At 44.0% G+C, this 23,892-nt stretch overlaps 1 protein-coding gene across 1 annotated transcript in view; it reads right to left on the bottom strand.

The window, feature by feature from the left end:
* Positions 1-23,892, bottom strand: part of NOS1 (nitric oxide synthase 1) — a 211,712-nt gene that overhangs the window by 95,241 nt on the left and 92,579 nt on the right. The window lies entirely within an intron of this gene.

The raw sequence follows: 23,892 nt of genomic DNA, 5'->3' as shown, positions 1-23,892 counted from the left end.
ATATATATATATATATATATATATAATAGTATGCTGGGCTGTATATATGTATATATACATATATATATAATGGTAATGGTATGCTGGGCTGTATATATATAATGGTATGCTGGGTTGTATTTATATATATAATGGTGTGCTGGGCTGTATATATATATAATGGTATGCTGGGTTGTATTTATATATATATATATATATAATGGCATGCTGGGCTGTGTATATGTAATGGTATGCTGGGCTGTATATATAATGGTATGCTGGGCTGTATATATAATGGTATGCTGGACTGTATATATATAATGGTATGCTGGGCTGTATATATATAATGGTATGATGGGTTGTATTTATATATATATATATATATATATATATATATATATATATATAATGGTGTGCTGGGCTGTATATATATAATGGTATGCTGGGTTGTATTTATATATATATATATATATATATATATATATAATGGTGTGCTGGGCTGTATATATAATGGTATGCTGGGCTGTATATATATAATGGTATGATGGGTTGTATTTATATATATAATGGCATTCTGGGCTGTATATATATAATGGTATGCTGGGCTGTATATATATAATGGTATGCTGGGCTGTGTATATATATAATGGTATGCTGGGCTGTATATATATAATGGTATGCTGGGCTGTATATATAATGGTATGCTGGGCTGTATATATATATATATATATATATATATATATGGTATGCTGGGCTATATTTATGTTACAGGAGGGAAGAAGGGAAATGGGGACACGATGGAAACCTTTATATATGTTACAGGAGGAAGAAGGGAAAGGAGGACATGGTGGAAACCTTTATATATGTTACAGGAGGAAGAAGGGAAAGGAGGGACATGATGGAAACCTTTATATATGTTACAGGAGGAAGAAGGGAAAGGGAGGACATGATGGAAACCTTTATATATGTTACAGGAGGAAGAAGGGAAAGGGGGGGACATGATGGAAACCTTTATATATGTTACAGGAGGAAGAAGGGAAAGGAGGGACATGATGAAACCTTTATATATGTTACAGGGGGAAGAAGGGAAAGGGGGGACATGATGGAAACCTTTATATATGTTACAGGAGGAAGAAGGGAAAGGGAAGACATGATGGAAATCTTTATATATGTTACAGGAGGAAGAAGGGAAAGGAGGGACATGATGGAAACCTTTATATATGTTACAAGAGGAAGAAGGGAAAGGGGGGACATGATGGAAACCTTTATATATGTTACAAGAGGAAGAAGGGAAAGGGAGAACATTAGTGATGAGCGAGCATGCTGATCCGAGCTTGGTACTCGATCTAGTATTAGGCTACTCGATGGTACTCGTTACTCGGACGAGCATCTTGTGATATTCGAGGAAATCTCATCATCCGTTTCCTGTAAGTTTGGGCGCTATTTCTCAGCCAATAAACATGCAGGAGACTCTTTGGTACATCCTGCGATCACGTGGGACCCATACATGTTGATAGCAGCGATTGGTTGGCCAGATCAGATGACCCTGCCATATAAAACTCGGCCCCGGCAGTACTCGCTTCAGACGCATGCTGTGAGAGATCAGGGACAGAGCTGCTGCTGGTCAGGGAGAGAGTCAGTGTAGGATATAGCCTTCCAGTAGGCAGGGTATATACTAGCAATACAAATAAACAGACCTTTTCAGGGCTTAAAATCCTTTATTAATACTATTACTACAGACTGCTGGCTGGGAGTTGCAGTGCTGCTACCACGATTTAACCAGCACACTGTGGTGACCGGCTGCTGGCAGAAAGGGGGCATTAGGTGTTGCATACACACCCCTAAGAAGTGCTCAGTGTACTCCTTTTTGATTTTGGGGCTGGTGGTGCTGCTGTACTACATTGTATTGCTGGGATTTGTAGTACACCTGCATAGAACTTCACTGCTCATTTTAAGGGGGTATCACAGCGTGTGTATAGTTCCGGCCAATACCAGATTGTACCATACAGCCCCCCCTAAACTAGTGGGTACTACACTGTATTGCTGGGATTTGTAGTACACCTGCATAGAACTTCACTGCTCATTGTAATGGGGTGTGACGGAGTGTGTATTGGTCCACTACCACATTGTATCGCACAGCCCTACGTCTGTGAAGGAGCGGGACTGGTTGCCTGGGGCCTGCCGATCGCGCCCCTGCCAATTAGCCAGCTGTTTTATTTATTTATTTATTTTTTTTTTTGTCTAGCCGTGGCCTCACCACCCCCGGTCGAGAGGCATCAGTTGTACCCTTGATGGTGACTGACAGCTGGCCTAGCCAGATTGTACCATACAGCCCCCCCAAAACTCGTGGGTACTAAACTGTATTGCTGGGATTTGTAGTACACCTGCATAGAACTTCACTGCTCATTGTAATGGGGTGTAACAGAGTGTTTATAGGTCCAGCCACTACCACATTGTATCGCACAGCCCCCCAAAACTAGTGGGACCACAAGTATTTTTACTGATTTCTGTATTTCATATGCAAGGCCTTTCTAAGTTCGCAACTGCTTGCACAGAGTAAAGGGGGTGTCACAGAGTGTGTATAGGTCTAACCACTACCAGATTGTACCGCACAGCCCCCCAAAACTAGTCGGTACTACATTGTATTGCTGGGATTTGTAGTACACTACCCCTCAAGTGATGATCCCTTTGCATGAGACAATTGCCAGATCCTCAAGAATCAAAGTCAAATTCAAAATCAAAACAGCGGTGGGGGGAGAGGTGGTGAGTCACATTATGCAGGGAATGCAGTTAAATTGAAAATCGAAAGGGTGGTGGCGGGGGTAGAAGTCAGTAGTTACATTATGCAGGGAATGTTACCCCAACTGCTACAGTCAAATTGAAAATCGAAAGGGTGCTGGGGGTAGATGGCTACTTGTTGGCTGCTGCTGGGCCTTAACTGGCATCCATGTTGACTACTGGTGTGCCTGCCCTTGCCTCCTTGTTGCTGGGCCTTAACTGGCATCCATGTTGACTACTGGTGTGCCTGCCCTTGCCTCCTTGTTGCTGGGCCTTAACTGGCATCCATGTTGACTACTGGTGTGCCTGCCCTTGCCTCCTTGTTGCCTCAACATGAAGATTCTTGTTATCTCCTCTCCTCCTCCTCCTCTTCCTTTAATTCTTAGCCAACAGCCAAGTCTTCTTCTGCCATGCAGGGTCTGGCCTAATTATTGGGAGGCTCAATTGCTTCCTCACTCCTAATGGTTCTCTGTGTCCTCACTGCCATGCTCTGATGTCACACTACTTCTGCGGAGGAGCGGGACTGGTTGCTGGGGGCCCGCCGATCGTGCCCATGCCAACCAGCCAGCGGTTTTATTTAATTTTTTTTTGGTCTAGCCGTGGCCTCACCACCCCCGGTCGAGAGGCATCAGGTGTACCCTTGATGGTCACTGACAGCTGGCCTAGCCAGTTAGCTGTCAGCACCCGGGTTTGTGTGTAATTAGCAGTGAGCTTGGTTGCGTGTGACAAGGGGCGGAACCTGGTGGCGGCTCTGCACCGCATCTGTGCGCATTTCCGCAAGTCAACCAGTTAAACTAACCCCAACTGCTACAGTCAAATTCAAAGTCAAATTGAAACTCAAAACAACGGTGGGGGGCGAAGTGGGGAGTCACATGATGCAGGGAATGTTACCCCAACTACTAGAGTCAAATTCATAGTCAAATTCAATTTACCTTCCTTGTCTTGTCCATTTCGAACCATATTATCTGTGGATGTCATCTTATCTTAGGGGTGTCCTCTGCCATCCTTTCACCAGTACCGTCTACCTTCCTTGGATGTTGAAGCCTTCTCGAAGGCAGGATTGACCAGGTCTTTTTAATAGACACTTGCCCTCTATTAGAGACTCTTTAAAGGATTGAAAGTGTATTCATTCAAATCAAATTCCTTGGCCTCTTAAGAAGACTGTATTGTTATTCTTCGTCCCTACCTCCAAAGAGATGCCTCTTACGCACAACTGCATGAGGATGTGAGGCTAAATCTAGCCATAATCCGGCTATTTTAGTTTTAGGCGCAGCAGCACTGCCGTGGGTAAGCGCCAACAGGCGGTGCTCAAACTGCTGAACAGCACCTTCTACCTTCCTTGGATGTTTTAGCCGTTTTGAAGGCAGGATTGACCAGGCCTTTTGCCAGTAGCCATGCTGTGTCAGGCTGAGTTTTTGGGTGGTCCCTATGCTTACCTCTGTTGCACAGAATTAGGCATAATGGTGCCATTAGGCAGCCTCAGAGGCATCCATACATGCTGCCCCTGCTGTTTCCTGTCCATTTTCGTTGTGTTAACATCAATTTCTGAGGTTGACAGGTTTTCACACGACCTTCCCTCTGCCGAACTTGAGTCCCCTGCAAAAATGCTCGAGTCTCCCATTGACTTCAATGGGGTTCGTTACTCGAAACAACCACTCAAATATCGGGAGATATTCGTTTCGAGTAACGAGCACCCGAGCATTTTAGTACTCGCTCATCACTAGAGAACATGATGGAAAACTTTATATATGTTACAGGAGGAAGAAGGGAAAGGGAGGACATGATGGAAAACTTTATATATGTTACAGGAGGAAGAAGGGAAAGGGAGGACATGATGGAAAACTTTATATATGTTACAGGAGGAAGAAGGGAAAGGAGGACATGATGGAAACCTTTATATATGTTACAGGAGGAAGAAGGGAAAGGGAGGACATGATGGAAACCTTTATATATGTTACAGGAGGGAAGAAGGGAAAGGGGGGACATGATGGAAACCTTTATATATGTTACAGGAGGAAGAAGGGAAAGGGAGGACATGATGGAAACCTTTATATATGTTACAGGAGGAAGAAGGGAAAGGGAGGACATGATGGAAACCTTTATATATGTTACAGGAGGAAGAAAGGAAAGGGGGGGACATGATGGAAACCTTTATATATGTTACAGGAGGAAGAAGGGAAAGGGAGGACATGATGGAAACCTTTATATATGTTACAGGAGGAAGAAGGGAAAGGGGGGACATGATGGAAACCTTTATACATGTAACAGGAGGAAGAAGGGAAAGGGAGGGACATGATGGAAACCTTTATATATATTACAGGGGGAAGAAGGGAAAGGGAGGACATGATGGAAACCTTTATATATGTTACAGGAGGAAGAAGGGAAAGGGAGGACATGATGGAAACCTTTATATATGTTACAGGAGGAAGAAGGGAAAGGGAGGACATGATGGAAACCTTTATATATGTTACAGGAGGGAAGAAGGGAAAGGGAGGACATGATGGAAACCTTTATATATGTTACAGGAGGAAGAAGGGAAAGGGAGGACATGATGGAAACCTTTATATATGTTACAGGAGGAAGAAAGGAAAGGGGGACATGATGGAAACCTTTATATATGTTACAGGAGGAAGAAGGGAATGTGAGGACATGATGGAAACCTTTATATATGTTACAGGAGGAAGAAGGGAAAGGAGGACATGATGGAAACCTTTATATATGTTACAGGAGGAAGAAAGGAAAGGAGGGACATGATGGAAACCTTTATATATGTTACAGGAGGAAGAAGGGAATGTGAGGACATGATGGAAACCTTTATATATGTTACAGGAGGAAGAAGGGAATGTGAGGACATGATGGAAACCTTTATATATGTTACAGGAGGAAGAAAGGAAAGGGACATGATGGAAACCTTTATATATGTTACAGGAGGAAGAAGGGAAAGGAGGGACATGATGGAAACCTTTATATATGTTACAGGAGGAAGAAGGGAAAGGAGGGACATGATGGAAACCTTTATATATGTTACAGGAGGAAGAAGGGAAAGGAGGGACATGATGGAAACCTTTATATATGTTACAGGAGGAAGAAGGGAAAGGAGGGACATGATGGAAACCTTTATATATGTTACAGGAGGAAGAAGGGAAAGGGGGACATGATGGAAACCTTTATACATGTTACAGGAGGAAGAAGGGAAAGGGGGACATGATGGAAACCTTTATATATGTTACAGGGGGAAGAAGGGAAAGGGAGGACATGATGGAAACCTTTATATGTGTTACAGGAGGAAGAAGGGAAAGGGAGGACATGATGGAAACCTTTATATATGTTACAGGAGGAAGAAGGGAAAGGAGGACAGGATGGAAACCTTTATATATGTTACAGGAGGAAGAAGGGAAAGGAGGACAGGATGGAAACCTTTATATATGTTAGACGACTAAATAGGGTTCAGGAGGGAAGAGTTTAGAACAAGAGGAGACAGTGAGAGGTTACTGGGGGAAAGATCAGAAGCAACGTGAGAAAATATTACTGTACTGAAAGAGTAGTAGATGCTTGGAACAAACTTCCAGCAGATATGGTTGGTAAATCTACAACAACAGAATGTAACCTTCCTGGTGTATACATATATCTATCCTAAGACAATAAGAAGGGAAAAACTAATAGGGTTTCTATGAATTATTGCTCCTCTCTACCTGCTGACAATCCTCCAGGTTTTCCTCTTACCGCTATAGAGGCCGGGGAGGAAGAGTCCCTGTAAATTCTCATTAGAAAGCTTTTCTGGGAAATGAAATAATTAAAATGAATAGAGTCGCTGAGTCCACTTGAGGATGAAATGAAAGCTGAGTGCATGAGTGTATTCTGTGTTATTTGGCCCAGGCTTAGTGCATGTACAGGATCACCACCATAACATAGGTAGATTACAGTATGAAGTGTTCTCCATTGTGCAGGACTGACAGGAGCTCTGTACTCACCTGCACTTTTATTCCTCAAAGGGAAACATCTAACCTGCTGATATGTCCCTATAGTTCGGTTACTTTACAGTTTAAGGCTATGTTCACACTGCGTATGAGTATGGCCGCATTTCGTACGCCGTTGTACATGTGTGGCTGAAACTACGGGCGTGGGAGAAATCGACATGCGGCCGGATGTGTACGCACCGCGAACATACGCCCGTAGTACAGTTCTGCTTCCCTAGCTTGTTTCGAAGCGATCTGAGGCAGGTCATTTACTTGGAAATCTTCGTCCAGCCCAATAAAACTCACAGAACCTTTTGGATCGAAAAATCAAGTTCAATTTGGTTGAAATAAGTTCTCCGTACGGGACCGCATGGGAATCCACGGCCGTGAGTTGGAACATTTCCGTCCTCAAACAATGGTCTTGTTAATTTTTCAAGGCGTCGTATACGATCCGGCCGTAAGCTCATACGTAGTGTGCACTGTGCGGGCGTATATCGTATACTTCCAAGCGAACGCATCAACCTCAAAACTTGCGTATACGGCCGGAATCATACGCAGTGTGAACATAGCCTGAGGGTGCGTTCACACGTACAGGATCTGCAGCAGATTTAATGCTGTGTTCAGTTATTTAGATGAAATCCACTGCGGATCAGGTACGTGTGAACGTACCCTAAAGGAGAATTCCAGACAGGGAGAGGGAGAGGATGAAAAAATAATAAGCACTCACCTCCCCGGCTCCTATGCAGGTGGCCGCATACTGCCGCTCTAGTCCTCCGGTCCACAGACCCTTCCTGGTCAGAGAGGAGACCTGGGACGTGATGTGTCAGACCTGCTCAGCAAGGGGGGGTCCTGCTTTGGCTGCTGACTGGATGAGTGGGCCTGACACATCACATCTCAGGTCCTCTCTCTGACCAGGAAGGGTCTGGGGACTGGAGCGGCGGTGATGCGACCACCAGTGCTGGAGCCGGGGAGGTGAGTGCATGTTATTTCTCTCATCCTCCCCCTCCCTGGCACTTTGGCAAAAAAGACCTCTGCCCAAAATCCTCCTTTAATCCATATGCTAATTAGGTGGTTTGGTGCACTGGCGGCAGCACTACTACCCATGATGCACCGGTCCACCCAAGCCAGACGGTCCTTCTAATGAATATTTATCCAGTGCTCTGCGTTGCGTCGGAGTAGTATACTGTACATAAGGCAGGCCTGTGTGCTATGTGGACATATCTGAAGGTTTAAAGTAGTTGTGTTAGGTTCTATGTACTGGTTGGGATCCTTCTCTGTTAACCAGAGTTCTCAGCCAATAACAAAGTGTTAGTGACCTCCCGAGGAAGCTGGTGGGGCGAAATGTACGTTGAGGTCTGAGGTGGGGTCCCCCCTATTCCGCGGTATACATAAAAGACAGCATCTATTTGGGGCTTACATGCTCCTATTATTATTCTCTGCAATTTATGGGCATCTATATTATATATATATATATATATATATATATATATATATATATATATATATATACTGATATTAGATTACATGTAATGTGTGTGTTGCCACTATATATCTGTATGTTTACAACAAGTTTCTCTATAATAGCTGCTATATATTTTTAGTGAATTCATTGTTGCTCATCCACCATATCTTATTATTGCACCTTATATTGATGAAGTTGCTGCTGCCAACATGATGTAACCACTATTAAGATATGGGGAATGGAAGGAACCATACTATAATGTTTATTTATTTTTATTTTTTTTATTTTTTTTGGGGGGGGGGGGGGGGGGGGGGTAATCATGTTTCACAATAAAGATTATTTATTTATTATCATTTTTATTTTGTATTTCTTTTGGGGGGGGGGGGGGTTGTAGGTGTTCAAAAGTGTTAGTCTTGTTCGGGCAGTTGTGGTCTGTCCATATATTATACAGGATCTGAAGAGCAGCTGTAACATACTCAGCCAGCAATAAAAGGTATAAGATTTAGTGCCATCACATAGGTTGTTAACACATTTACTATGGGGCCATGAGCGGGAAATAGCCCTGTCAACCTTCTACCTTAATAATGTAAAAACTATTCTGGAGCAGAGAGTCATTGCCCAGCCGCATGGTGTGGGACTGGGGAAAGGGGAGTCTTAGGATTTTATTCCTATTGGTGCAAAGAGGGCTTTATCATGGGTGACATAAAAGGCAGAATTGTTTTTGTGTAGGGGCACAAAGGAGGCATTATTAATATTTATTGGAATAAAAGGAGCATACATGGGGGGGCCTGACTATAGTGGGGAGGCACATAGGGGGACTTAACTATTGATTGGGAGCAGAAAAGTAGGGGACTAACTACTATATGGGGGCATAAAGGATCACAACTGTGTGCGGGCCCAGTGGGGGTCTGACTACTGTGTGGGGGGAAAAAAGGGGCCCAAATGTACGATATTAGGCACAAAGGGGGGTTTCTAACCACTGTGCACTTGCTGCGTTGGCACATTTACTCTGTGGGGTCTAAATGGACGTCATTATTGTTTGAGATATTATCGGTGGGAAAAGGGGAAGTAGATTCTACAGAGAGGAGTCATGTCTGGAAGCCATTACTGACTAATTAGGGAGAAAGTAACTGTTGTATGTATGTGTCCTTGTGTGTGTGTGTGTGTGTGTGTGTGTATGTACGTACGTACATGCATGTATATGTGTGTGTGTATGTATGTATGTCTGTCTGTGTGTATGTATCTATGTATATTTGTGTATATGCATGTATCTGTGTGTGTATGTATGTATGTATGTACTGTATCTATCTATCTATCTATCTATCTATCTATCTATCGGTGTGTGTGTATGTATGTATGTATCTATGTGTATTTGTGTGTATTAGAGATGAGCGAACCGGGTTTGGGTTCGAGTCCATCCGAACCCGAACGTTCGGCATGTGATTAGCTGGGGCTGCTGAACTTGGATAAAGCTCTAAGGTTGTCTGGAAAACATAGATACAGCCAATGACTATATCCATGTTTTCCTCATAGCCTTAGGGCTTTATCCAACTTCAGCAGCCACCGCTAATCAAATGCCGAAAGTTCGGGTTCGGATCGACTCCAGCATGCTCCAGGTTCGCTCATCTCTAGTGTGTATGTATCTATGTGTATTTGTGTGTACGTATCTGTGTGTGTGTGTGTGTGTGTGTGTGTATATGTATCTATGTGTATTTGTGTGTATGTATCTGTGTGTGTATATGTATCTATGTGTATTTGTGTGTACGTATCTGTGTGTGTGTGTGTATATGTATCTATGTGTATTTGTGTATATGTATCTGTGTGTGTATATGTATCTATGTGTATTTGTGTGTATGTATCTGTGTGTGTTTGCACATTTTGTAGTAACATATAAACTGCATCCCCATACGTTCTGTAAGTTTAGTGTCTATATCATAGCTTTACATTACAAACCTCTGTATATTTGGATGCTTACATAATGCATAACACTGCACTTAAATCTCATTTTCCCAACTAACAGATCAACCCATCAGCCAGGGTCGGCTTTATTTAGAACATTGCAGGAAACATCCCCCCCACGAGCTTTGCACGAATAGACAATGCACGGCCGGAGACACCGTTTAATAATATTTAGTGCTAAATTTATTAGCGGTAACAATAATAATGCTGCCTGCTCCGTCCTCTAAGGGTCGGGGGGAATTTCCAGCCTCTAGATGTACACAAGAATTCCCATTCACTGACAGCAAGCACAAACCGCAGCAGGTTTTCTATTATAAAAGCCTTTTGTGGGATAATTCAAGAAAACTCCTCGTCTTGTCACCTGTCATATAATATGTGATTGATTCAGGGCTCGCAGCAATTATTTTCCGTTTGGTCTGTTGTCCAGATGACATCCACCAACAAGCTATTACTAACCCTGGACAGGGGTTAAATCCAGCACGGAGATATTGATTCCTGGTTAGGAGTCAATGACCTTTCTAGGTTCCTTACATCTCTGACCCGGGGCCGTTATTTAGATTAATGCCGGCGAGCAGTGTCATTGTTCTACTATTGATCTTCTAATCAGGGATTGATTTGGAAGTTACATCTCAGAGAAGAGACTTTCAGAAGGTTTCACAGTTTAAGGGAAAATACAGAATCTTCCCAGATGTGATCCAGAGAGATCCTGATACTACATGGAGGGAATGGGAGGAATCTGGGCGTCCAGAAATGGATAATATTAGCTGTGATATATTAACATACATACAAACATATATACACAGTAATACACATACATACAGACATATATACACAGTAATACACATACATACAGACATATATACACAATAATACACATACATACATACATATATACACAGTAATACACATACAATATACATATATACACAGTAATACACATACATACATACATATATACAGACAGACATATATACACAATAATACACATACAATATACATATATACACAGTAATACATATACATACAGACAGACATATATACACAATAATACACATACAATATACATATATACACAGTAATACATATACATACAGACAGACATATATACACAGTAATACATATACATACAGACAGACATATATACACAGTAATACACATACATACAGACATATATATACAGTAATACACATACATACAGACATATATACACAGTAATACACATACAATATACATACATATATACACAGTAATACACATACAATATACATACATATATACACAATAATACACATACATACATATATACACAGTAATACACATACAATATACATACAATATACATACAGCACATACATATATATACAGTAATATCCCACAGTAACAAACTATGCTCCTGTTGTGAATATACAAGAAAAATAAGCTAAATGCAGTTTTAGGCCGGGTTCACACTATGTAAGTCACTGACCATTCTGTGACCCGGCCGTGTTTTACAGAACAGCCGATGTCAGTAAAGATCATCCCGGCAGGTACTGCAGTACTGTCCTAAAGATCTTCATTTCTGTTGAATTGGGATGCAGGCGCACACAGCATCCAATTCACCATTGAACACAATGAAGAGTGCGGCAGGAGCTGCACACGCCGTTGTTTGACCTGTCAGGGACGCGCGGCCTCTATATAATACTGTGATTATTAACTGTATTTAAGTTCATTATTCAATATCATTTAATGTATATTTAAAGGGAATGTGTCATCAGAAAATGATAATTGTGTAGATAATGTTTATATGTTAATCAGATTTTTTTTCTTGGAATTTTTTGGTGACTTTTCTATCTATATTATAAAATAATCCTGATATCTCACCACTGGGGCTAAAACTAAGCTGAGCCTTCTTGTTGTGTCTGTGGTGATAAGAAGAGGCTGCAGTAAAGTGATCTGTACAGCATTGCAGCGTCATGTGACACCAGTAGATAGAGGAGACAATAGCAGCTCCCTGTGGAGTGAACTCTTAACAGGTCACAGAGCGCGCTCAGTAATGTCTCATATTCATCTCATAGGGACAGAGTCTGTCTATTGTTGTCTATGTCCATGAGGCTTGCTGTAAAACATGTCACTGAATGTCATTACAAACAGCTCAGGCAAAATGGCCGCCCCTATAACAATGTACAAAAAGTGAAACAAAAAAAATTACAGTCACAAAATAGAAACAGATTGGAATAAAAGAACAAGTTTTAGAGGTTGGAACTTGTATGAGGTATATCAAATTTGCACTCTACTAAAGCTGGGTAACTATTATTTCATAAAACTTCATTTGGTAGTCTATGTGATTTTTAAGACACTTAATTTTCCATACACGATTACACAAGAAAAAAAAAGTCCTGAAGGCTTCCCTACAGTCTGCTGTCCACTCCCTATTGTTAGGTTCAGTACTTCTCTAGTAACAGAAACACAAAGACAGAACACAGGAACTGGGGGTTGGGTTTACCTAGTGTCGTGAGCGTCTGCAGTGCTATGGCAGAGGTACGGCCGGTAACTTACTAGATGGTGAGGTGTGACGCCACTCCAGTGGTGGTTGCCCGAGATACAACCGGGGCCCAGTGATGTTGTGTCGTGACGCCAGTGCCGGTTGGGCAAACAGGTATGGTGGCACACCTGCTTTTATTTTAAAGGGCTGGTTATACCTTGTTCCCCTGTGGACAGTGTCCTGCTGGGTTGTTGCGGGGTCCCTTGGGTACTTATCACGGTGGTCCGGAGTGGAATAGTGACCCACCCGGACTATTTGTACTGCCACCCACAGAAAGGGGAGATGACCCAAGGAGTGTGTGTGTGCTGTGCTGGTACTTGATGAGGAATCACAGAGTCTCTTTATCATAAATAGAATCTGGTTTACTCTGAAGATACTTGAATGCAGCAGGTCATACAGCTTTGCATTGATAGAATATGTTATACTTGATAAGACACTTGATAGTTTAGGATCCAGATCTGTAGTAAAGAGAGAGGTACAGTCATGCTGACTGGGTTGCGTGCTGAGAGTAGAGAATCAGAAGAGCAGAGAGGAGAATGTCGTGAGAGTCCGAACCCAAGTAGTACTGTGCTCTGCCGGGAGGTTGGAGGTAGAAATAGAAGAATACTTGAGAAGATAGAGAATATTTGTGCTCGTGTTTTGACTCCTTGGTCTCTGCACCACCTATTGCCCTACCAGTGTCGGGGGATAAGTCCTAGAGGGTGACACAAGCCCCAGACCTTGTTACCTTGGAATGCTGAGGGTTCACTGCTGACATCCACGCTGCGATAGAGTTCATAGGCTTCTAGCAACTTTGCTCTATCCGGATCAGTTCCTTGCCATGCTTTATGGATACTGTCCTGCACTGTGTCTCTCCTTGTCCACGGCGTCGGTTGAGATGATCTCCGAATTGTCCTCTCTAGTGGAAGCTTAATACTGCATAGTGTTGAGTGGAGTTACTTGAGAAGAAACTGTAGGTTGCATGTGCCTAGGTCTGCACACCGAGACTGGGGACCTGGCAGAGGGCCAGGGCCCAACTGGACCGCTGTAGAGAGTGTTCTGGCTTGTGTCCTACCTCTACAAGGTCTAGTGACAAAAGACCCTACATTTGACTTCCTATATATAGCCTCTGTAAGGTGTGCTGTGAGTGGTTGAGGAGTGCATATGTGAGAAGTAAAGAGAAATGATAGGCTAGAAGAAGAGTGTACTCCCATTGGTCCACAGATCCATGTGGCATATAAACAAAAACTAACCCTTTTCAATTCCACAGCTGTCCAATACTCAATACACATACTTGCAATAGCGACATCTTGTGGCGAAACTTTAACACTACTACATCACCACTTACACACAAAAATTCAGGCTTTTACGAAGGGTGTAACTAATAGCAACACCCGTGGTGGGGCACCACAGCAGCAGAGAGCACTGTGTGAGACTGGAGAGAATACACCACTTCCTGCAGGACATGCAGCAGCTGATAAGTACCGAAAGACCGGAGATTTTTTAAATAGAAGTCAATTACAAATCTCTGACACCAGTTGATTTGAAAGAAAAATATTTTTGGTAAACAACCGCTCTAACCCTGGTGAAGAGACTGAGAGCTGCAGAGGAGTTAGCAAAGAGATGAATAAGTGTAAAAATTACACCACATGGCTAGTGTTAGAATTGTGGTGTGTATTACTCCAGAGCTTTTTGGGAAAAAAAAAAACCTTTAAGACCGGGCTGTCACTCTTGCCTTGAATGGACTGGAGGTGGTTGGAGAAACCAGAGACCTGTTGGAGGACACCGAGGGTGCACAGACAGGTGAGAAAAAAACCCTCTTTTTTCCTTTAAGATGTGCAGCCCCCATCTTTCTGAACTTGTTCCGTACTGATCTGACCTGCTTGCAAAGTTAGGAACAAATGTCAGTTCGGGAATCTATAGGATAATTGGAGTCATTATTGGCCAATATTACTGAGTGGGGGGACTTAAGGCCCCGTTCACACTGAGCAAAACTAGCGCTAGGGAGAGCAGGAGCACGCGCCTCCCATAGACTCCCATTATGAGCGGGAGGCTAACGGCTTTCAGCGGCGGAATTCCACTAGTTTTGCTCAGTGGGAACGGGGCCTAAGGGGCATTATTGTGGTTAGTTTAATTACTCTGTGGAGGGCAGTCGGTTGGCACTAAGAATGGGGGAGGCACTTTTACTGTGTGTCAGTGCACACTTCTTTAGGGAAATTATGGGGTATCACTTTTAGGCTATGTTCACACTATGTAAAAGTACGGCCGTTGTTGCCATCAGCAACAATGGCCGTACTTTATGCAGTGTGGAACATTGCCTACATTTCTATGGGATCCCGTGCAGCGCTGCAAATAAATGACATGTCAGTTGTCTGCGGATAGGAAACCCTGTCAGTTCACACAATGAAGCGAGCGGATCCGGCCGCTTGCTTCATTGTGTGCTGTGGGAAGTTCTGATGCGGGCGCGCTGATGGACCTGCATCAGAACACTGCGGCTGGAAAGATCATCCGGCTGGTACTTAAGTACCGGACGGGATGATCCGGGAAGAGACCAGCCGTCCCGTGACCCGGCCGGGGTCACGGAACGGCCGGTCTCTTACCCCGTGTGAACATAGCCTTATGTAGTACACAAGGCGGGCACTACTATTACGAAGGGCAGTAAGGAGCCTTTATTTTTAGTGTGGGCCACTGAGGAAGACACTACTACTATGTGGTATCCTTAGGGCAGACACCAAACTCTTCAGAGTCCTAGCTGGGAGAAAATGTCAAGGATGTCTGGAAAAGAAAAAGGAAAGTACATGACTAAACAGAGAAGACATGGTCTGTAAGTCACTGGGTGTAACTGCACTGTAAGGCCATGTTCACATGGCGTAAGACACTGGCCGTTCTGTGGCCAGTGTCAAAGAAGATCATCACGGCCACTACTGCAGTACTAACCGGATGATCTTCACTTCTACTGAATTAGGATGCGGGTGCAAATTCCCTGCTGCAAACAATGGAGCGTGTGGCCGGAGCCGCACCCTCCATAGCGTGCACTGACAGCTTCTCTGCGGCCGCTATTCAATGGATAGTGGCTGCAGAAAACTGACATGTCATTGTCTCGCAGCGCAGCTAGCGATCCCTGCCGGAGTGTATGTGTGTACTATGTGTATATACATATAGACAATGTGTATACACTCCGGCCGAGATTCCCTCAGACGCAGCACAATGTAATTTCAGTATTAATCACGGCCGCTGTTTAAAATTGGCTACAACTGATTAGTACTGAACTTAAGTTGTGTGAACATGGCCTAATAGTGTATTCTGTGTCTACAGTGAGATGACTGCAGGCAGAGTATGTATTGGGATAATATTGGGTGCGTTAATCTTTGTGGTGGATATATGTGATCTTAGTGTGCAGGAATTATTGGACAGTGCAGTACTGCAGTATTTATAGACACGCTGTTATACATATATTGTTTTATAACTATATTTCCATGTATTTTCTGGTGGTATTAGGTGGAGGAGAAAATAGTCTTTGGAGTGTCCGCCCCTGATCTTTTCAGATTCTAGTAAAGCTCCTGGCAAAAATCAACTGTAGAAACAAACATTAAAAGATTCGGAATATAACAAGATATAATATTAAAGGGGTTGTCCAGCAAATTTTTTTTTATTTCAAATCAACTGGTATCAGAAAGTTATATAGATTTGTAATTTACTTCTATTTAAAAATCATAAGTCTTCCAGTACTTATCAGCTGCTGTATGTCCTGCAGGAAGTGGTGTATTCTCTCCAGTCTGACACAGTGCTCTCTGCTGCCACCTCTGTCCATGTCGGGAACTGTCCAGAGCTGCAACAAATCCCCATAGAAAAGCTCTCCTGCTCTGGACAGTACCTGACATGGACAGAGGTGGCAGCAGAGAGCTCTGTTTCTGAATGTAAATAAACAACACTTCCTGCAGGACATACAACAGTTTATAAGTATGGGAAGACTTGAGATTTTTAAATAGAAATAAATTATAAATCTATATAAGTTTCTGACACCAGTTGATTTGAAAGAAAATTTTTATTTGCCGGACAAAATCCGCAACCTTTTTAAACGCATTATTCACTCTCAGAAATTGCCAAAAGCCTGCCTGGATAGATGATATGGATTATTAACCTATTGAGTTACATGATTCCTTATGAAAGTACACAGAAGAGGACGATGAGGGGGAGGTGCAGAGTGACAGTGCTGAATCCACAGCTTACACTACTCTGTACTGTTCCATAAATTCAAAATGAAAAGTGATTCGGGGCAGCTTCACACGTAATGGAATTGTAGCGGATTTTAAGCTGTGAGTTTGCCCCCTGCGGCCCGGTACATACATTACCCAGTCCACGCTCCGGCTTGTTCTGTGGCTCCTGGCGTCTGGACGTCCCTCTCAGCCAATCAGTGGGTGCGGCAGGACAGGGCATTGATTGGCTGTTCAGGACGCAGGAAGCCACAGAGGCAGGACAGAGCACAGACCCAGTAATGTGTGCATCGGGCCACGGAGGGTTAAGGGGTCTGCCGCTTTCATTATCGGAAAGGGATGAAAGTTCCGCTGCATCTAATCCTACAGAAAGTGACAGGAGGGGAATCACAGCATTGCATTACGTGTGAAACTACCCTTAGGCTATGTTCACACTGTGTATGAATCCGTCCGTAGTGCGAACCGCAAATATACGCACGTAGTTTTGAGGTTGATGCGTTCGCTTGAAAGTATACGATGTACGCCCGCACAATGCACACTACGTATGAGCTTACGGCCGGATCGTATACGCCACCGTGAAAAATGAACAAGACCATTGTTTGAGGACGGAAATGTTCCAACTCACGGCCGTGGATTTCCATGCGGTCCCGTACGGAGAACTTATTTCAGCCAAATTGAACTTGATTTTTCGATCCAAAAGGTTCTGTGAGTTTTATTGGGCTGGACGAAGATTTCCAAGTAAATGACCTGCCTCAGATCGCTTCGAAACAAGCTAGGGAAGCATAACTCTACTACGGGCGTATGTTCGCGGTGCATACGCATCCGGCCACATGTCGATTTTTCCCACGCCCGTAGTTTCAGCCGCACATGTACGGCGGCATACGAAATGCGGCCGGATTCGTACGCAGTGTGAACATAGCCTAAAGCTACGTTATGAAACATACATTTTATTTGAATGAATGGAATCCTGGCCAGAGCTTATACACAAAGGGGGACATTTACGAAGCGTCCGCCCGAGGCGTATGCCAGGGAGAAGGTGCAGGTTTTCTCCCTTCTCCCTGGCATACGCCTCCTGTACGCCCTGCTCGCTGGGGGAGCTTAACAATGCGGGGAGGAGGTGTGGCCTCCTCCTGCCCCTCCTTGCTCGCAGGCATAAATCATGATCCAAATCTACACCTGCTGGAAGCAGGTGTAGATTTCGTATGCCGGGTGCAGGTTCAGGTGCCCGGCCGGCCAGATTCATTTAGAGGCGTGCACCTTTTAGTGAATCATGGCGGGGAAAAGGGGGTGGGGCCTAATATAAGGCCCGTTTTCATAAATATCCCATGGTATACGCTTCGGCCGGGATTCCAACCAGCCGCACGGAAAACTCACATGTCAGTATTGTGCGGCCACTATTCATTGAATAGTGGCCGCACAGACATGTCAGTTCACACAATGGAGAGTGTGGCTCCGGCCGCACTCTCCATTGTGTGCAATGGTGAATTGGGATGCACCTGTGTGCGCCTGCATCCAAATTCAGCACAAATGAAGATCATCCGGCCGGCACTGAAGTACCAGCCTGGATGATCTTCAGTAACTCCGGCTGTTCTGTGACCCGGCTGAGTCACAGAACGGCCGGTGTTATACAACGTGTGAACATGACCTAAAAGCTATGAAACGGCCACAGTACTATTCCTCATGCACTGTACACAAACATAACAGTTTATCCTGATAAATGTGTTAAAATATTAGTGAACATTTAAAGGAGAACTCCGGGCTGGCGTGATTTTTGGCAGGGGAGGATGAACTCCATCCCAGTGCTGGAGTGGGAGAGGTGAGCGCATCTTACGTCTTTCATCCTCCCCAGCCAAGAGATGAGCTATAGAACGATGTGAATTACTACATATCTTTACTGACAATTTAGATGATGCTGTAAACGGACGTATTATATGTTTTTAGCAGTAAAATAATCCTAAGAAACATGAAGTGCTCCATAATAGTGGAAGTAGTATATAACAAGTCCCACCCAGCCCGGGGAATTGTGGCCGCCACGGATAGGAAGCTGCATCCGCTAAGTAAATTACATGGCATGAGGCAATGAAAGAACGTGATTGTAATCCCATAATCCATAATCCTGTAAACATAACATTAAGAAACGACCTTGAAATCATCAAATATTTTATTTTTACTCTTTTTAAAATGATATAAAAGTAATGTGAGACATGTCTGTATAGCAAAGAATGAATGTTCTGATCATCCAAAGGGGAAAGGACGAGACATTCAACAAACCCCTTTAATAATGCAATAAAGTGGTGAACGTCCCGTATATATAGCCGCACTGTGGGTCATGGATGCATATGATATTACACTGTATATACCTGGTTTTATATATGTAATTGTCGGGCAGAGGTGAGGAGATGGTCATAGCCGAGCGGAGGGCTCCATAACACCTGCTGCCATATCCACCATAAGGACCCAACAATGAGATGAAAGACGCCGCCTGTAATATGTGCAAGAGCAGGATCCCAGTGTGATACATATATACTAGCCAACTCCAATACAAGCCAACAATTGCTTTTATATACTGGGTCATCAAACCAAAAGTGACCTCTGAGCCCAACCATCTGGGACCTGGGCCGGAGACGGCAGGAAGAAACAGTGAAAGTAATCTCTATGTCATGTATTGTAATGGGCTGCATATTTAATAAAAGTGAAAGTGGATTCTATAACAGTGCAGAGTTCTCTTAAAGGGGTTCTCCAGGGGAATTTTTTTTTTTAAATCAACAGATATCAAAAAGCGCCAAAGATTTACTTCTAATTTACGTAAAAATATCCAGTCTTCCCGTACTTATCAGCTGCTGTATGTCCTGCAGGAAGTGGTGTATTCTCTCCAGTCTGACACAGTGCTCTCTGCTGCCACCTCTGTCCATATCAGGAACTGTTCAGAGCAGCAGCAAATCCCCATAGAAAACCTCACCTGCTCTGGACAGTTCCTGACATGGACAGAGGGGGCAGCAGAGAGCACTGTGTCAGGCTATGTTCACACGCTGTATAAGACCGGCCGTTCCGTGACTGGGCGGGTGACGGAACAGCTGGTCTCAGAAAAGATTGGACGGATGACCTTTAGTGCCGCGCGTCAGAACTTCCCACTGCACACAATAGAGTGTGCGGCTGGAACCACTCACTCCATTGTGTGAACTGACAAGGTTTTCTGCGGCCGCTATTCACTGAATAGTGGCTGCAGAAAACTGACGTGTCAGTTTTCTACGGCGCCGCTAGGGATCCCGGATGGAGTGAATACTATGTGTATACACTCCGGCCGGGATTCCCTCAGCCTTCAGCACTACGTAACTACCGCAGAAATAACGGCCATTGTAACAACGGCTGTGATTTCTGCGGAACTTACGTAGTGTGAACATAGCCTCACACTGGAAAGAATACACCACTTCCTGCAGGACGTATAGCAGCTGATAAGTACTGAAAGACTGGACATTTTTTACATAGAAGTATATTACAAATCTCTGCCACTTTCTGAAACCAGTTGATTTAAAAGAAAAATATTTTCACCGGAGTACCCCTTTAATATGTACTGTACATTCTTATCAGCTTTCACTGGCATAGTGCCCCACAGATCTGCCCTTTCTTATGCAGGGAATGCCGGTACAGACAAGGTTTGGTAAAAGTGATGAATCGGCTTTTAATATTCTTTGCTGTTTATACACAAGCTGAGGTGGATGCGATGCCATAAAGCAATCTCTCTGCTAATCTGCCCCGTATGACGGCTCATTACATCCACACTCCGCGCCCGGCACTTATAATCACTGCGCTCTCACTTCTACACTCCTTGGCAATGGATCTGAGGGAATCTTTGGTGTGCAGAAAAATTCCGCTCGCTTTTGAAAGATAATAGTTGGGTAGAAGTCGGTGAAATTATCCCGCGCACCAAAGAAGCCGCTGATCTGTGCAGCTGGTAAAGTGTTTGTTAGTTAGTAAAATGTATTTATCCGGATAATTGACTAAAGGGCTCTGGGCGTCATAAAACCAGCGATTGAATCATCTATTATTTTATGGTTTCAACAATAAGGACGTTATATAGGGAATTTAATACATTAACCAGTCGATTCATGGATCAATCTTTCACATATGCGAAAATAATAACCAAGTCAGGAAAAAAATTAAAGGGGCATTCCACTCAAACATAACTTTTGATGAGACTAACAATTCCTTCCATAATTGTTATTATCTGTTCCGTCTCCTTCCCCCACTTCTCAGCTGCCGCTTTCTGCTGAAGACACAAAAATCTGTATGTAAGCTTTTCTCTCTCGGTCTCCCCCTCCTTTCTGAGATGGCTGATATAAACAAGTCCCTGGCAGGCTTTACCCGCAACATTGTAGCTTCTTCGTAATGCTGGGAGGGATCATCTGAGGTCAAGTTGCTGATGAACGCACTGTGATTAACCCTTCTGGCATTACAAAGAATCTACAATGTTGCAGATACAGCCTGCCAGGGACTTGTTTACATCAGCTGTCTCAGAAGGGAGGGGGAGACAGAGAGGAAAGCTCACACACAGATTTTTGTGTCTTCAGCGGAAAGCAGCAGCTGAGAACTGGGGGAAGGAGACTGAATAGATAATAACAAGTATGGAAGGAATTATTAGTCTCACCATGGGCAGCAACATGGAATGTAGTGCCCCAGCACAAGGTATTGCAAGTTTCTTATGCATCTTTGTAAAGTTCTCTATCAGGTTCACATTGTGGGAGATGGTCTAAGTGTATTCTGTTTTTCCCCCCACAAGTCACTACTGTGTATTTTGTGTTTTTTTTGGCTGTTTTTTTGTGATCTGTTTTGTGCACAGCTGAAGAAAGTATTGGGTTTGCTGCCTTTGTCACATGTTGATCTTATGTCCAGTTACGGGTGCAGACTATTTCCCTCCTTTTTCTACTCACTCCGGTCCCTTTTCTCTCACACCGCCCCCACCAATCACAGGGAAGCTTAGTATGCCCCTAGAAAAGGAGTCTAGTTCCTGGTGGGACATGTTCAGTCTAGTCCTAGTCAGTTCAGGGAGAGAGCAAGACGACAAGACACAGTTCCTGCTGCAGTCAAGCCAGGGCCTGACTCCAGCAAGGACCCTTTACAGGGACCCAGAGACTTAATTATTTCTTCTCCAAAGCAAGCAATCACTAGCATGCAGTGTTAGACCCCCTCAGGAGGAAAAGAAAGTCCTCCGAGGAACACCTTGCCCACGGTACAGATACTAGCTACAGAGTACAAAGCAGTGACCTGGATCCAGTTAGGCACTGACCCCAGTGGAACAAAGCTGCACTTAGCCGACGTATTCCACTGTGTAAAGTTTCCTGTAAAGTTTTGCGAAGTCTGCTCAACCGAGCGCAGGGACCTGGGACCTCATACTACCCTCACAGGACGGGTACCTCAACACTGTAGGGCATCAGGTGCTTCAGTAAAAGTGAGTACAAGGATCTTCCCTTCTTCTTTGCTACAACACCCAGCTACACAATCCCAGGCAGAGTACACTGCTACCTTGGACAGGGCCCTCAAGACGCTCCACTACTCCACTCTCTTCCTTTCACAGATTAACACTTCTTTGCTCTTCTCACCCACTCAGCTGCCCCAGTCACTGGCCCCTCCCTCCGTGCCTCCCACAGGAATACCCCTTTAATTTGGGCTCCTGCATACAGCCTTATAACATATTTTATACTAAGGAGCCCTTAACCTATTATTGGCTTATATTGCACCTCCTTTGTGGCAGACATCATATTCTTATGCTTTATGGGACCAGTCCCGCCATGTCATCTGCCACGGTCTTTTAACTGACAATTTCTGCAGTAGGATTACTTTCTGGATTTTTGCTGGTGGATCTAAGAATTCTGCTCTACTATAAGTCCTGAGTGTATCTGAGTGCCGGAAGACAATGTTAGGAACAGGGAAAAATAGCTGCTAAAGATGAAGCTTAGTTCTGTGGTCCAGTGTCCCAGCGTCATTTTCCATATGAGGCCCCATGAGGCTCCATGAACTGTGCTGTGCCATTTTTTCTTGAAAATCTTTTATCCTTATCAGTACAATATGGGGGGTTAAGGGGGTACTCCAGAGAATAAAAATTGTTTTTTTTTTTAAATCAACTGATATCAGAATCTTATACAGATTTGTAAATTACTTCAATTAAAAAAAACCTCAATCCTTCCAGTACTTATCAGCTGCTGTATGTCCTCCAGGAAGTGGCGTATTCTCTCCAGTCTGACACAGTGCTCTCTGCTGCCACCTCTGTCCATGTCAGGAACTGTCCAGAGCAGGAGAGGTTTTCTATGGGGATTTGCTGCTGCTCTGGACAGTTCCTGACATGGACAGAGGTGGCAGCAGAGAGCACTGTGTCAGACTGGAGAGAATACACCACTGTCTGCAGGACATACAGCAGCTGATAAGTACTGGAAAACTAGAGATTCCCCCTTCTGGAGTACCCCTTTAATGGAGCAAAACTAGGAATGTGTAAAGCTGTTTTTAGTCACATGAAGATATTCCACAAAACATGCTATTATGCTAGAGCAGAAAACTCAATGTAATCTTTTGTATCAATTCTAAATATAGGAGCAAAGAATTAATTTAGTATATTTTTTTACCTTTAGGCTATGTTCACACTACGTAAAACTACGGCCGTTGTTGCCGATGGCAACAACGGCCGTAGTTTTTGTGCAGCGGAATACAGCCTATTAAGCAATGGGATCTCGGCCGGAGCGTACACACATCGTATACGCTCCGGCTGGGATCTGTGCGGCCCCGCAAATAACTGACATGTCACTTTTCTGCGGCCGGAATTCAGTGAATTCCGGCCGCAGAAAGACCTGTCAGTTCACACAGTGAAGCGGGCGGCTCCGGCCGCTTGCTTCACTGTGTACTATGGTAAGCTCTGATGCGGGCGCACGCTGATGCGCCCGCATCAGAGTTCTGCGGCCGGAAAGATCACCCGGCCGGTACTTAAGTACCGGCCAAGATGATCCGGCCGTTCCGTGACCCGGCCCGGGTCACGGAACGGCCGGTCTCATATGTTGT

Source organism: Dendropsophus ebraccatus, chromosome 3 (assembly GCF_027789765.1).
Source record: "Dendropsophus ebraccatus isolate aDenEbr1 chromosome 3, aDenEbr1.pat, whole genome shotgun sequence".
Taxonomy (NCBI): domain Eukaryota; kingdom Metazoa; phylum Chordata; class Amphibia; order Anura; family Hylidae; genus Dendropsophus; species Dendropsophus ebraccatus.
The sequence above is the reverse complement of the archived record's forward strand: the minus strand, read 5'-3'. Positions and strand labels throughout refer to the sequence as shown.